Source organism: Equus caballus, chromosome 9 (assembly GCF_041296265.1).
Source record: "Equus caballus isolate H_3958 breed thoroughbred chromosome 9, TB-T2T, whole genome shotgun sequence".
NCBI classification, from domain to species: Eukaryota; Metazoa; Chordata; class Mammalia; order Perissodactyla; family Equidae; genus Equus; species Equus caballus.
In genome coordinates, this window is record NC_091692.1 from 13,960,038 (window position 1) to 13,974,913 (window position 14,876).

A 14,876-nucleotide genomic window follows, 5' to 3' on the forward strand; every position below is an offset into this window, starting at 1 on the left:
TATGCACTATTAGGGAAGAACCTAGGGTTCAAGGATAAGATGAGAAGATGGGATCACTCTACCTGGAATGACTCAGTATGATACAGGGAGCCTAATACATGACACAAGCAAGACAAGGCAGCGCAATAAATTATTACAGAATGCTAATTAATTGAATGTCAAGAGCATCTTTCTTCTTACAAGTCCTTAATAATTACCCAAGCATTATTCATTGACTGTGGCTGACTTTCTCCTCAGGGCTCCACAAGCTGTGCCTGAAGGAGTCCACATAGAGCAAAATGTGATATTGAGAGAGGGAGGGGGAGGACGTTCTTTCCTGTGCATAGAAAGATTTATGGGGCTGTAACCGTTTTGCTGAGCCTTACAACATGAATGACAGTGCACTGTGTCTGGTACGGGAGGCAGGGAGATAGTTCAAGCAGAAGGAGCAGCATTTGCAAGCGCCTGGAAGAAGGTAGGCTCTTTCATGGCCCTGTATCAACCACCCTTGAGTGGCCCCGATTTTGGCACAGAACTTTCCTCTGCACAGAGGGAAGTGCCTGGAGTGAGAGGAAACCCATGAGTTTGGCTTCATTAGTAGAGACAAACCATCTAAGCCATCCAATTTATAAACTAGCCACAAAAATAAATCTCTCAAGGCAAGTGTGGTTTAGGGGTAGAACCACCATTTTATCTGAATCACGTTCATTGTGTGATCCAACTATTATTTGCCTTGAAATCCCCAAATCCTTTAAGATTATGGATAACTTAATTCTGCAGTTTTTAAATTAAAATGTTTCAATTTTTATTTCAAATATAGTGAGAAATCAAAGATCTTCTACTACCTTCTAAAACACATCTAAATGACATATATGCATGCACTTGCAGACACGCATAAGAGAGATCAACTCCAGGAATTCTTGGGATGACGTTTCTTCTGTCAGTTCTCTTTAATTTTCTTTTTCCATTGATGTCTGGGCCTCTCCCATGTTTCTATTCCTGTGGCTGCTTTCTTCTCTGCCCCAAGATGACCTTAACGTGCATTCTAGATCCTTTTACTTTTATGTTCCCTAAACAACCTCAACTACAAGGCTGCTTTATGCAGCAGAGTGCCATTGAAGACTTGTGGGTATCCGAAGCAGTTAGGCTACAGAATGACCAAAACTGCAAAGTGCATCTTAATGGCATCTTTGTTCTTTAAAATCCTTTATCAAACCAACCGCTGTTCATTCCCCGTGGCTGTCTTCTCCCCAGGCCCTCTGCCTACCACTAGTTTGTTTTTTCCCCCTCAGCTCTCCTTTTACATCAATCTCATCTCTTCTCCAAGGAACATTAAAAATTTCAAGTCACTAGTTGATGTTGCAAGGAAATGCAGATCTGCATATTGACTGTGTACATCTAAAGAAGGTATGAGTGAGTCAGGAAGATCCCCCAAACAAATCTACCTAGGGTTCCAGCCTTACCAAGAACTTGCCAAGATTTGACATCTCTCTCTCTCTCCTTTCCACCCTCTCCAGCGGTCTCTGTGAGTGAAATGGAGAAGTACAGGAATTCGCTGTCCTGGTGATATAACTCATACTCCTCCCGACAGAGAGAGAAGGGACGCTGGTCAACCTGGGCGAGCACCTTGATCCCTCTGGTTGGATAACACTGATGTGCTATTGTCCAAGGCGAGTAGAACTAGGGTTAGCCTGTTACTCTGAGGTTTTAGGATTTGACTTGTTTGCCAATCAGAAACAGTGAAAGTCGTTCGTGAAAATAATGTTTAAGAGCTTAAAAATCAGGCAGACGGAAACAAACCTATATTCTGAATAAATAAGTATAAATACAAATTTATTTTTTATCTTAGAAATTTTTTTATTGATGTGTAGTTGACATACAATATTATATTACTTTCAGGTGTACAACATAGTCGTTTGACATGTATATACATTATAAAACTATCACTGTGACAAGTCTAGCATCCATCTGTCACCGTACAAAGTTACTGTGACATTATTGACTATATTCACTATGCTGTATTTATTTATGCAGTCTTATTTATTTTATGTGCTTATTTTATAACCGTGCCTTGTTCATTTTATAACTGAAAGTTCGTACCTCTTAATCCCCTTCACCTGCTTTGCCCATCCTCTCACCCCCTCTCCCCTCTGGAGACCACAAGTTTGTTCTTTGTATGTGTGAATGTGTTTCTGTTTCGTTTCGTTTGTTTGTTTGTTTTGTTTTTCAGATTCCACATATAAGTGAAATCATACAGTATTTGTCTTTCTCTGTGTGACTTATTTCACTTAGCATTAAAATACACAGCCAGTCAGGAAGAGGAAAACAAAAATCTATTGTGATTCAGAAGAACTCAAGATGCAAAATTGATTAAAATTTGTGCGTAAAGAATTAAAAAATAGCAAAGCACATTACGTAAGGTGCTATTTTTAAAAGTATGGCTGGGATAATGAAGTAGTCCCACACCCCGTGTGTAATGATTTTGTGGGTTTTTAGAGTCATAATATTGGATTTGTTCTCTTCTGATATTGAGATTAATATGGCATGGCTGTATACATTGTGTGCTTCAGTAAACAGCTTTGCACACAGTAGGGTGACAGTTTCTATTTCTGATTTGATTTCATATGCAGAAGAAATCATCTGGTGTAAAGCAATCCTACAAGGCACAGGGTCTTGTATAACTGTCACTGTCACTGTAGTGATCACATTATAGGAGAATTAATGTTAGGGTAATTGTTTTCTTAGGAGACAGAGTGCCTTCAGAGTAGGAACTAGACTGAACTCATCTCTGTGTCCCTAATACCTAGCACCATTTCTAGCACACAGTAAAATGTTTGTTAAACAAATAATGAATAAGTGACCAGTGTTTAAAAGAACTCGGGATGAGTCTAATGGGAATTTAGTGGACTGGCCCAATAATAATCAGACAGCACTCAGAAAGAAACTCTTCTGAGGATCACTTTAGGGAATGGGTTTGTACTGGTTTTAGACTAATTTTCAGTTAGTCTTATCCAACCTGCTTACAATTTCATTACTTTAAATGAAAGAAACTTCTCTGACTCTTATTATTGGTAGATCTAGATAAATATAGAATGCGTATATCATGAATTGATGGAAAGGCTCCCAGAAACATGGTTACATGTACTATTTTGATCTTTTAAAAATAAGAGTATTGTTGGTGGCAGCCCGGTGGCATAGTGGTTAGGGTCCTGTGCTCTGCTTCAGCAGCCCCCAGTTTGGGGGTTCAGTCCCGGGCGTGGACTTATACACCACTCATCAAGCCATGCTGTGGTGGCGTGTCAATGTAAAGTGGAAGCGGATTAGCATAGATGTTAGCTCAGGGTCAATCTTCCTCAGCACGCCCCCCCCAAAAAACCCAGAATATTGTTTTCCTCTGTGCTCTATGTCCTCAGGGGTAATAACAGACCAGCAAAGAGAAGCCATGAAAAGTATTGCCCAGCTCTTCCAGGGCCAAAGAAGCTTCGATCTTGAACTATGAAATTCTGGCCAGGTTCAGAGTGTGAGGCGATTTTTGGAATGTAGGTAAAGCGAGCTTATGGACACATAGATTGCTTTGTTAGACGCCCATCTCTGGACATGTACATATCTGCAAACTGAACTTAAAATTTTAGCTTGGTCTCTCCATCCCTTCCCTCTCCAGGCTGCTCAGATTAAAATGTCGATGGATACGTGGATACCAAAGAGCAGAAAACATTTTCACCGATGGAGAAAATTTTAACCTTATTTTAAAATAAGAAGGTTTCTAGGAAAATATTGTCTTTTAACATATAATGTTGGTGTCCGGGGCTCAGCCTCCAGGAACCGGGTCGACAATGGCCAGTCGGGGGAGCCACTGAGGCGTGTGTCTGAAGACTGAACACTTACATCAGACGTAGGCTTCCGAGGAAAGGCGGAGCTCAGTCAGGGTGGCCCCACTAACCTCACTGCAGGCAAAATGTCGTGTCAGCCCTGGTCAACCACCGGGCCCACAGCAGAGCGCCAGTCAAAGGCACTTTAACAAACAAGCATCTTTTCTCAGGAGTGAAGCAAAGTGGTTCAGAAATGATTTCTCTCCCTCTAAATAAAATCTGATTAAGATAATCCACCCTCTTATCATTAACTGTGGACGGAAAACGTATGTTGTGACAGTTGAGAACGTTGGCTGAGCACTTAGACTTTCCAGTTCACATTGTGGTTCATCCCGCTCTCAACCCAAGGCAAGTTATTTAACCTTTCTGCACCTCAGCTTTCCCATCCGTAAAATGGCACCTCCACTGCAGTGTTTGGGATAATATTTGCACAGCACTTAGCATCATGCCAGGCACAGAGTAAGTACCTGATAAATTTATATATGCATATATGGATAGAGAGATATAGACATGTAGTTAAAATTTTATATAAAAACTCTCAAGTTACCAATATGAAATTTTAAAATTCCTTCAATATTTAATTAGCATATTTGGTGCTACATGTCTATTTTTCCATGTCATACAGCTAAGCTCAAGAGCATCTTCAGTGGAATGTAAAGAAAGTCAGGAATTGAGACCTGGCTCCCTCATTTACTAATCTTGTGAGGATTTGAGCAAGCCACTTCAGTTTTCTGAGTTTCATTTTCTTTACCAATTTAATGAGGATGATAATGCTTATCTCACAACCTTGTTGGGGAGGCTTAACTGAATGACGTAAATTGGTAGGTGCCAAGCACATGTGAAGGTTGTTATACACACTTCTTTGATCAACGTGCTTTGCATTGAATGCAAAGGGGTTGGATAAAATATAACTCACTTCCTTTCGTTTTCAAATGAATCTATTGCAGCTTAGCAGACACACCCCTGATGAGATTTACAGAGAGTCATGTATTTATCTGGTACAAAGAGGTAGCCTCTGACCTCTCATTCATAAATCTTCAGAGAGCTCACTAGGGCTTTTTTGATAGCTGAATATATTAATTTGTCCTACAAATATCTGCTGAATGCCTACTGTGTGCCAGGCACAGTTGTGAGGAGCTTGAGATACACTGATGACTATGGCTATGGAGCTCACGATGTAACTGGAGGAAAGACACAACACAATATGAACATAAGTACAGAGTCAATTACATTGTCCTTGGAAGGCAGTAAATATTTGCGGAAAATGGAAAAAGTAGAGTATAATAAGGGGAGTAAGAAGGTGGACTAAGGTTTTTTATTTTTGGTGAGGAAGACTTGCCCTGAGATAACAGCTAATGCCAATCCTCCTCTTTTTGCTTGAGGAACAGTGTCCCTTAGCTTATATCTGTACCAGTAGTCCTCTATTTTGCATGTGGGATGCTGCCACAGCATGGCTTGGTAAACGGTATGTAGGTTCATGCCTGGGATCCAGAGTGCACAAACTTAACCACCATGTCAATGGGCTGGCCTCAAGTTTGCAATTTTAAATAAGTGGTCAGGGTGGAGTGGGCCTCACTGAGCAGGCGAGACATGAACAAAAACTTGAAGGAAGAGAGGGAGTCCAATAAGGGGAATCTGGCAGAAACAAAACTTTGGGTAAAAACCTTGTGGTGGGGCGTTCCTATGAGTTCCAAGAAAAGTAAGAGATCTAGAGAGGAGTGAGTGTGAGAGAGAGGAAGAGAGACAGAGAGAGAGAGAGAGAAATAGGAGAGAAGATTATAGACATAATGGAGAACTAGACAACCTTGTGTACCATTGCAAGGACTGACTTTTCTCTGAGTGAAGTGAGCTCCATTGCAGAGGTTGGAGCACAGAGGCGACCTGATCTGACATACTTCCTAAAAGGATTTCTCTGAATGTTGTGTTGAGAAGAGTTTATAGGAGGATAAATGGTGGATGCAGGGGGACTAGTCAGGAGCGATTGGAGTCGTCTAAGTAGGAGACTATGATGGCTCGGACCAGGCTGGTGGCATTGGAGGTGGCGAGGGATGCTGAGATTCCACACTGTTCTCTGAAGCCAGTGCCTGCAGTGTGCTGGCTTCTTTCTCTTCTTTTCTATCCAAACGCATCGCTCCAGCAATTCTCCCCTTACTGTTCAACATCAAATGCACACTCTACTGGATCATTCCCATTAGCATATAGACATGCTGTTATTCTTCCAACTTAAAATCTCCCGTTGGCCCCTCTTGTCACCCAGCCACTACCACGTTTCTTTGCTCCTCTCTGCAGTAAAACTTCTCAAAATATTTATCTTTTCCAACTGATCTCTCAAGAACCTACGGCCAAAAATCTCTTGTTCCCATGATGCCACCAAATGTGCTCTTGCCATGGTCACCATTGCTGGATCCAGTAATTCATTTTTAGTCCTCACCTAACTTGACTATCATTTTTGGCTAGAGTGTGCTATTATTAACCCCTTAAGCCAGAAGTTTCCTCTCCTAGAATTCTCTTCCCTGTTTGGTTCCAGGTTAGAGTTCACCATAAGAAGAAGGCAGCGGTCATTCCCCTCAGAAAGTTGTTGCTCTGAGATGTGGTGAGAGATCAATGCAGCTTGATTTTGCTCTCCTCAATGCTGCATCTAGCTGGTCTTCTTGACTGCTGGCCCTGTTGTCCCATAGGGACTCCAGACTTACCACCAGATTGTGCCTGTGGACCCTACAGAAGGGGTCATGACCCAGAGGCCATAGCTTCTCATAGACCTCTCCAGAACCTCCTCCTTCTTGGTCTTGTTTTGGCTGCCAGGCCCACTTGAAGTTCACGGTCATGGATCAAAGGGAGAATCAGTCCCCATAATAACAAGACTGACTTGGAAACAACACTAAATGCCCACTTTTCTCTGGGAGGCTAGGAAACAGTCATATTAGTGGGGGCCCTTGGGAAAGCTTTGTACTGATTCTTATGATTATCTATTTTAGGGAAAGTATCCAGGATGCCTGTCTCACATTTTTTAATGTTTGAACTATTCCAGATCTTGTGACAACTCAAGTGCTGTGATCTGAATTGGAGGGGTCTTCGAGGGTGGGGAGCTTACAGAAAATGATGACCCCTACCTTGGGTTGGTTCCCAGCCTGGGAGATTCTTGTGTGTGACTGTGTGGGGTGCTCTAGCCACCCCTTCCCCCTGGGGATGCAACCTGCTCTAGGAAGAATCACTGGATCATTTTTGGTGTCCCTTATGTCATCAGATTGTAGATTCTCAGAACCTTCTTCAGACCTTGGGGCTGACATAGGTGAGGAGCTTGTCAGCACTGGAGTGGGCCTCCCAGGGTGAGGGGAGTGGCAGCAAATGCCGCGCCAGCCCCTGAGTCACTGATGATGCTCCCTGGAAACCAAGATCCTGAACACCGGAAATCCAGAGTGGGAAATTTGTCCTTTAGTCCTGACTGTCCCCTGGGGCACCCCACCTGCTCTCAGCCACCCCCAATTTGAAGTAATGAGTTGTCCAAAAAAGCACTTTCAAAGTATCCAGGAGAACAGTGCCTCGTCCATAAATTGAGGGAGCATGAAAATGAAAGGTTTAAAATTCCATTAAGGATCCCCTGAGTCACCCGTCTCCCCCCCTTCTTTTAGTTCGCACCAAGCAACTTTAGCTCAGTGGGTTTTCTAAACTGTTCTGTTAATTTTAGCTGTTTCTAGATAGATAGCCATATTCTAGGTGAATCATCAGGAAAATTGAGGATAAGAGCAAATAGCACACTGTTCTATTGTGAACCGCTTCATCAGCTCTTTAAAGAAAAGACAGGCAGGTTACCTCTTCATTACATGGGTGTTTCTGGAGAATACAGAATATATATGTGTATCTATATATATACGCACACACATACAGAATATATATATATGTGTATATACAAATATATACACATTTGTATAAATATGTGAATGCACACAAGTTTACATACATATGAGTGTGTATATATAGATACACACGTGTGATATTTGTGGAGTAGTGATAAGGGAAAAACACAATAACTTTTCTTGGTTCATACTTGCTTTTCTGTGTTTCTATATTTTCTCAGTCAAATGCAAAGAACACCTATATTTGACTGTTCAGCTAGGGATTTATCACACAATCCTAATGTTATTTTCTCTTGATTTGAGTCATTGCCACTTTGGGTGCAAATGAAGAGGATCTGTGTGTTGTCAAAGGGTAAATGTGACGAAGAGTAGACAAGATAGGGTTCCTTGTTCCATCTCTCCCAGGGATTACAATGTGAAGAAATATTGCCTTATTTGTTCATGATCTGAGGTATCGGCTTGCCCCTATTCAGGAGATTTTATCATTCAGATTAAGAAATCTATTTTGTAACCTGTTATTAAGCAAACATTTCCCCCACATTATGATTACAAAGGGTCGTATTTTCCTGTCCTTCTCACCCCCACACGGTTCTGCCTTTTATGCAATTTGAACAATAGAACTGCATTTTTATCTTCCTAAGAATTCAGAACCAGACTTCTATCGTGCAAGAAGGCATTCAACTCGTAGAGAAGGGCATGATGAGCAGAATGCATAAAAGATGTTCTGGTATCATCACCCAAAGGAATGTTTTAATTGGTCACTCATCCCTTCCAGAAAGTCAAATAATTCTCCAGTTAGATGTAAGGTAGCTTCTTGCAATCAGATATAAATTAGAGACCAGATATCTTATTTTATGTATCTTTGTATCGTGCACAAGGTCTTAATGCTTTTCGGAGGAGTTTAAATAAATGAATGGTTGGTAAACCAATAAACTTTGAAAAGTGAGGTGTGCAGACAGAGGGAAAATAAGATGTGACGAGAATGAGCTCTTTCATTAGCAACAGCAGCGTTTTTCAACCTCAGCGCTATTGACAATTTGGACAGGAAAATGTTTCGGTTTCTTTTTTTTGAAGGGGTGTGTTGCCGCACTGTGCATTGCAAGATGTTTAGTAGTGTCCCTGGCCTCTATCCACCAGATGCTAGTAGAGACAGCCAGATACGTCTCCAGACATTGCCAAATGTCCCTGGGTGGGGGGCCAGGGAGGTGCAAGCAGGGAGTAGGGCAAAATCACCCCGGTTGAGAACTACTGAGCTGGAGAATCAATTTCCTTTTAACCACAGGAGCTGGGAATCATCAGAGTTCTTTTGATATTCATGAGGCAGGATATACATGTAGAGTTATGTTGCAAATAATAACATCATTATGAAAAAACTTTAGTTCCAAAAATTATTTAATGTATGTCAAACTCAGGATCCAGATTCTATGAAAGTTTATTATGATCAAATTTAATATGCTTCTTACAACTATTCTTCTAATTAAAATCAGGAATATAAGATGTACCATAGCAAATCTGGGGTCAACAGCCAATAGATAATTATGCAGGCCTTGTAGGGGCATTTAGAACATTCTCAGGCTCCCGAGTGGCAATATGGTTAGATAGAATGTGAACTCACTGAGAGAAGGGCACATGCGTCCCTGTCCTCTACATGAGTGTAAACCCAGTTGGTAGAATGGTGCCAAGCATAAGGTAGGCACTCAACAAATGTTAAGTAGATGAACAGATGAAGGAATGAAGGAATGTATGGTTGAATGAATGAATATGGCTTCTCTTTCCCAAATTTGCTGCCAAGGATTCTTTTGTGTGTTGACTGAGCCTAGATATTAATTAATTTTTATTTATTTATTTTTTTGAGGAAGGTTAGCCTTGAGCTAACATCTGCCGCCAATCCTCCTCTTCTTGGTGAGGAAGATTGGCCCTGAGCTAACATCCATGCCCATCTTCCTCTGCTTTATATATGGGATGCCTACCACAGCATGGCTTGCCAAGTGGTGCTATGTCCGCACCCGGGATCTGAACCGGCGAACCGCAGGCCACCAAAGCAAAATGTACGCACTTAACTGCTGTGTCACCGGGCCAGCCTGAGCCTAGATGTTAAGGTTGAATCTGATCTGTGTTTTTGAAGATTATCGTAAGGTATGACATAAACTTTTGTAGAAGTTTAGTCTTTATCTATGTAAGAAGTTTATAATGTTTCATGTTCCTTCTGCAGTTGAGTTTTTATTCAATAATTACTTTAAGTAATCTTTTTATAATTGAAGAAGCAAAAGCACTTGGGTAACCCCCCTCCTCCCAATGGTTTCCTAAGTCTGCCTGGTCAGTTACCTGGATGCTAAAAAAATGAATGAAATTGTTTATTTAAAAAAAAAAATTCTAATTCAATTTACGAATGACTCTCCTGCAAGAATATAAATCTAAAGAAATGAGTTTAGAAACAGTACATATTATAACATGCAACACTGTTTCTGATAAATTACTAGGTTGTGATATATGAAATTATTGTTTCTGTACAAAATCGTTAAATATGGCAACTTCATATGGTTCAACCTAACAAATGCTGAAATCACATGTACAGGGAGAGAGAGGAAAAAAAAAACTACTTTTGAAGGATAGATCAAATAACAGAAAATATCAGCAGGGACAGGAGTTAAGGCCTAGTTTTCCTCATGACTTTCTCAGCATCACCTGTGAACTTTTCTCCAAGGAAGGTCATTCCTGCATCTAAGGACTGCCCAGATGCTTAGATGCAGATACACACTGGGGTAAATCTACTTTCTCCTTTCTTATCCACTCCTTCCCCCCAAGTTGTCCACGACTCGTTGACTATTTACGTTATTCAAGGGCCAACAAGTAGAAATGTTAGAGAGAAAATTCACTGTATAATTCAGTAATAAAATACTTTTTTATTTCTTACACTACACCTAAAATGGTGTTTCTATGACACATTTTGCTTTGGTTTGCTTTGCTTTTCATCTCTGGGTTTTGGTAAACCATAGGCATTTGCCTCTCTCCAAAGAGAAGGCCTTAAAAGTGTATTGTTGTCTCTGGAAAGAAGGCTTTTAGAAGTGCAAGGCACTAGTAAAATTAATTCCTTTGGGACATATTTGACACAGAAATTATTTTATATTGAAGATTATTTTTCTAAATGGGATTTATTTATTTTCTAAGTATCAATGATTTACTTTCTACCTATAGTGCCATGAATGACCTAAACAGTATACTTATTTATAAAACAACCAAACAAATCAAAAGAAAACAAAACAAAATGCCTACTACCAAGGAAGTAAGAAAGGTGTTTATAATCCTTTTCTGCAAATATTAAAAACAAGATAGTCTTCAATGGTAACAATGGATGAATGTGAGTAGTGAAACGTAAAGGATGTGGAAGGCATCTCAATGATTGCCCTCGAATTAAAAAATTGTTCTGCAAGTGACTGATTAATAAGTGATTATAATGTCACATTCAGCTTTTCTCACAGTGGTATATCGAGCTCAATGAACTTTAGTCCTGCTCATCAATACCTCAATTCTTCATGCTTTCAGATGCTCTTCAGAGACAGCCATACGTTCTCTCGGATCTCATGGTTATACCACTCTCTCTAGAAAATCAGGATGACACTGGGAAACTCAGCAGCACTGATACTGAATCTGTAATTACCTGGGCTTCCGTCTTCTTTTCTACTTGGCATGGCTATTGTTAAGGCTGCATAACCTTCAGAATTCAAAGGCACATTTCTCCACTTTATTCTACGTCATTTTGCTGTATTATGAGGTATTCTGGGCACTAGATTAGAGACGTGGTTCTCAAAGTGTGGTCCCCAAACCAGTAGCATCAGCACCACCTGGCAATTTGTTAGAAATTCAAATGCTTGGGCCCCATTGTGGACTTACTGAATAAAAATCTGGAGGTGGCACCCAGCTATCTGTATTTTAACAAGCTCTCCAGGTGATTCTAATGCTCCATAAAGTTTGAGAATCACTATATTGGAGCTATTTCTTGGGGAAATGGCTTTTTTTCCCTCTTGGAAGAGAAATGTAAGTTTCTCAATGAGTCAGGATGTTCTTATTCTTTTATCTTTTTCTATAAAGCATCTGTTTGATTAGAGAAGCTGGATGGGAAGTCTGAAGTCTATAGAAGCCCCCAGTTGTTATCAACAAAGTAACTTTAATTCAATGAGTCAATTTCTCATCCATATGTAAGGGACATTTTGGAATTCTTAAGAACTTGAACTAGAAAAGAGAGTAGCTCCCACCATAAAGAAGCATTAGAAAGACTTTGTGTAGGAATTACCTGTCCATAACATTCTTTATATTTCAGCTTCCAAAAGCAAATAGAATTCTGCAGAATATTATGGTAAACCGAATAACTATGGCGTGCTTGACACGTAAATGAAGACTGGAAAATACAGATTTATTTTGTTTTTTTAGCAAAACACCTTGGTAAGCCATTTAGTTGGGGAGAAAAAGGTCTTAGAGGATGGCCAGGAAAATGAGAGATTGGAGCAAAGAGAAATACATTTTTTGCATATGAAAAACCAAACTTTTAGGAGCAGTTCAGAAAGAAGAGATGAGGTTTAGTGAGTGGAGCGAACAAAACCTAGATATAAAGGGATAATTGAGAGCCAAGGAGAGAGAGGCAGCCAGTGAAGTGTTCCTAGTGGCAGGTCTGGCGAAAGCAAAGGGATATCTAATACGTGTTAAACTGAAAATTACCTGCTGTGTCTGCTGTGGTGTCTTCTGCTTCAGGATGCTCAAACCATGGTGAACAGCCTGTAGTGTGGCCCCCACGTGATCGCTGCCTCTTGATGCTCGTGCCCACAGACAGTCCCCTCCCATTAGTGACCTAGGACTTGCTTATAACTAACAGAATACTGCAAAGGTGACAAGATTTATCGATCATATGTACGTGATTAGGAACCTAAGATTGTAGCACCTTTCTCACTGGAATCTCTCTCTTTCCCTTTCTAGCTTTGAAGAAGCAAGCTGCTACATTGGGGGCTGCCTGTGTTGGAAGGACCATGTGGCAAATAACTGCGAGCAGTCTCTAAGAGCTGAGGGTGGCCTCTGACAGAAAGCTGGCAAGAATCTGAAGTCTTCAGTCGTACAGCTACAAGGAACTGAATTCTGCAAACAACATAGTTGTTGAGTGAGCCCGGAATCAGATCCTTCCCCAGTTGAGCCTCAAACGAGACCACAGCCCTGGCCAACACCATGGTTCCAGCCTGGGAGGACCTTCAGCAAAGAGCCCAGCTAAGTTCTGCTTGGACTCCTGACACACAGACATTGTGAGATAATAAATATGTATTATTTTAAGCCACTAAGTTTGTGAAAATTGTTATGCAGCAAGAGATGGCTAATACTCAAACCATCGGTGAGGTGGGCTACACTTGACCTGGATTTGGGGGAAGGAAAAAATGGAGGCAAAACAATTGAACTTGAATCTGAACAAGTCTATAGATTTACCTACCACTTTCCAGAAGATATACGTATAGAGAAACAGGTTAAAAAATACCACTAGGGTGCCATCAGCAAAATCTAGACCATGGAAAACTCCAAAGGACGAAAGAAACAAAGGAAAACAATTTATTGCACAATCTAAAAAGCAAAAAATAAGATAGAGGGCTGGAGATTTAAAAAAATATTTAAGATGCTTATAACCAACTGAAATGCATGGGCCTTATGCATCCTGATTTGAACAAACATTTAAAAATACATGAGACAATTGTGCACATTTAAATACTGACTGGATATTTTAGAATACTAAGTTTACTGTTAATTTTTGTGAATGTGGTGGTGGCACTATGGTTAGGTTATAAAAAGGCTTTAACTCTTAGAGATGTAAAATAAAATATTGTGAATGAAATTATATTATTTGGTTCAAAATAATATACTGAGGACAAAAAGATAGGAGGTGAGAGGGAGGATTGTATAGATGAAACAAATTTAACCATTCTTTGATAATTCTTTAAACTGGATGAGGGGAAAATGGAAGTTCAGTATATTATTCCTGTTACTTTTGTATATCCTTGAAATTTTCTGTGATAAACAGTGGTTTTGGTTTTCTTTTTAATGGGGGGCTCTACTGAAGTGTGCAAAGTCAGGTGGACTTGAGCGCAGTGGGGCCACAGTATGGACAGACCGAAGACTGGACATAAAATGAGCCTCTTTCCTCTGAATGTACCCGACCAGCAGCCTCCCAGAGGGATGTGCATGATGATCCCCAGGGATATGTAAAGAAAATTATTATAATTTCCATTTATTTGTAATCTCATCCGTTCAAAAGTTGTATTTGTGTGTCCTTTATATGTAATTTATAAATACATTATATGCATACATTGTGGATGTGTAGGCTCTGAGTTTGGTTTTTACCTATGGTGGGCACACATGAAGAGACCTCCGTCTGAGTTACATGACAGTAACTCATGCTGGGATGTTTTTAATTCTGGAGGAGGACCCCATTTACATTTCTGAGTCAACTGCAGCTCTACAATTGATCCAGAAGACTTTCTTCACTCTGTAGCCAAACTGGAGTACCTACAACCTGGGTGATACTGGCCTTGTTCTTGGAACACCAACATAAGTCAGAGGGAGGGGAGGAAACAGCTCTGACATCAGCCTTCTAAAATATGATGGCATGCACTCTTTAAGGTTGGATATTTGAGAAAGATAGCAAAATGTATGCATTGTAGTGAGAGCTTATTAGGGTGATGATTCCAAAGAAATCTCCATGAAAAAGCTCAGGTAAGGGAGACCTTGAGTTAGCATGCCAGCATCTCTGGATATGATATGTCTTTTAAAATTGGTGTCTTTCTCGGTAGGGGCAGGCAATCTATGGAAGAAGTGTCTGGACTGAGCCTAGGCTATTATCTGCTTTATTTGTCAGAATAGAATCCAGGTCTAGGCTCATATTAAACAGGTAATCAAGCCAGCCACATGCCACTAAAATTTTATATCTCCTGTAGGGACAAAGCCAAGAACTAGAGCATAATAAGATGTTGGCTGGTGGCTGGAACACACCAGAGAGATAGCAAGAAACTGGAAGTGCTCTGGTCAGTGGCGCAAAGGAGACCGACTAAAGTTTTCGTGCCCCTGTTTTAAGTCATCCCCAGCTTGAAAGCATGACCTGCTTCAGTGTCTTTAACTACCGATCTAACAGTATTTCTCAAAATATTGC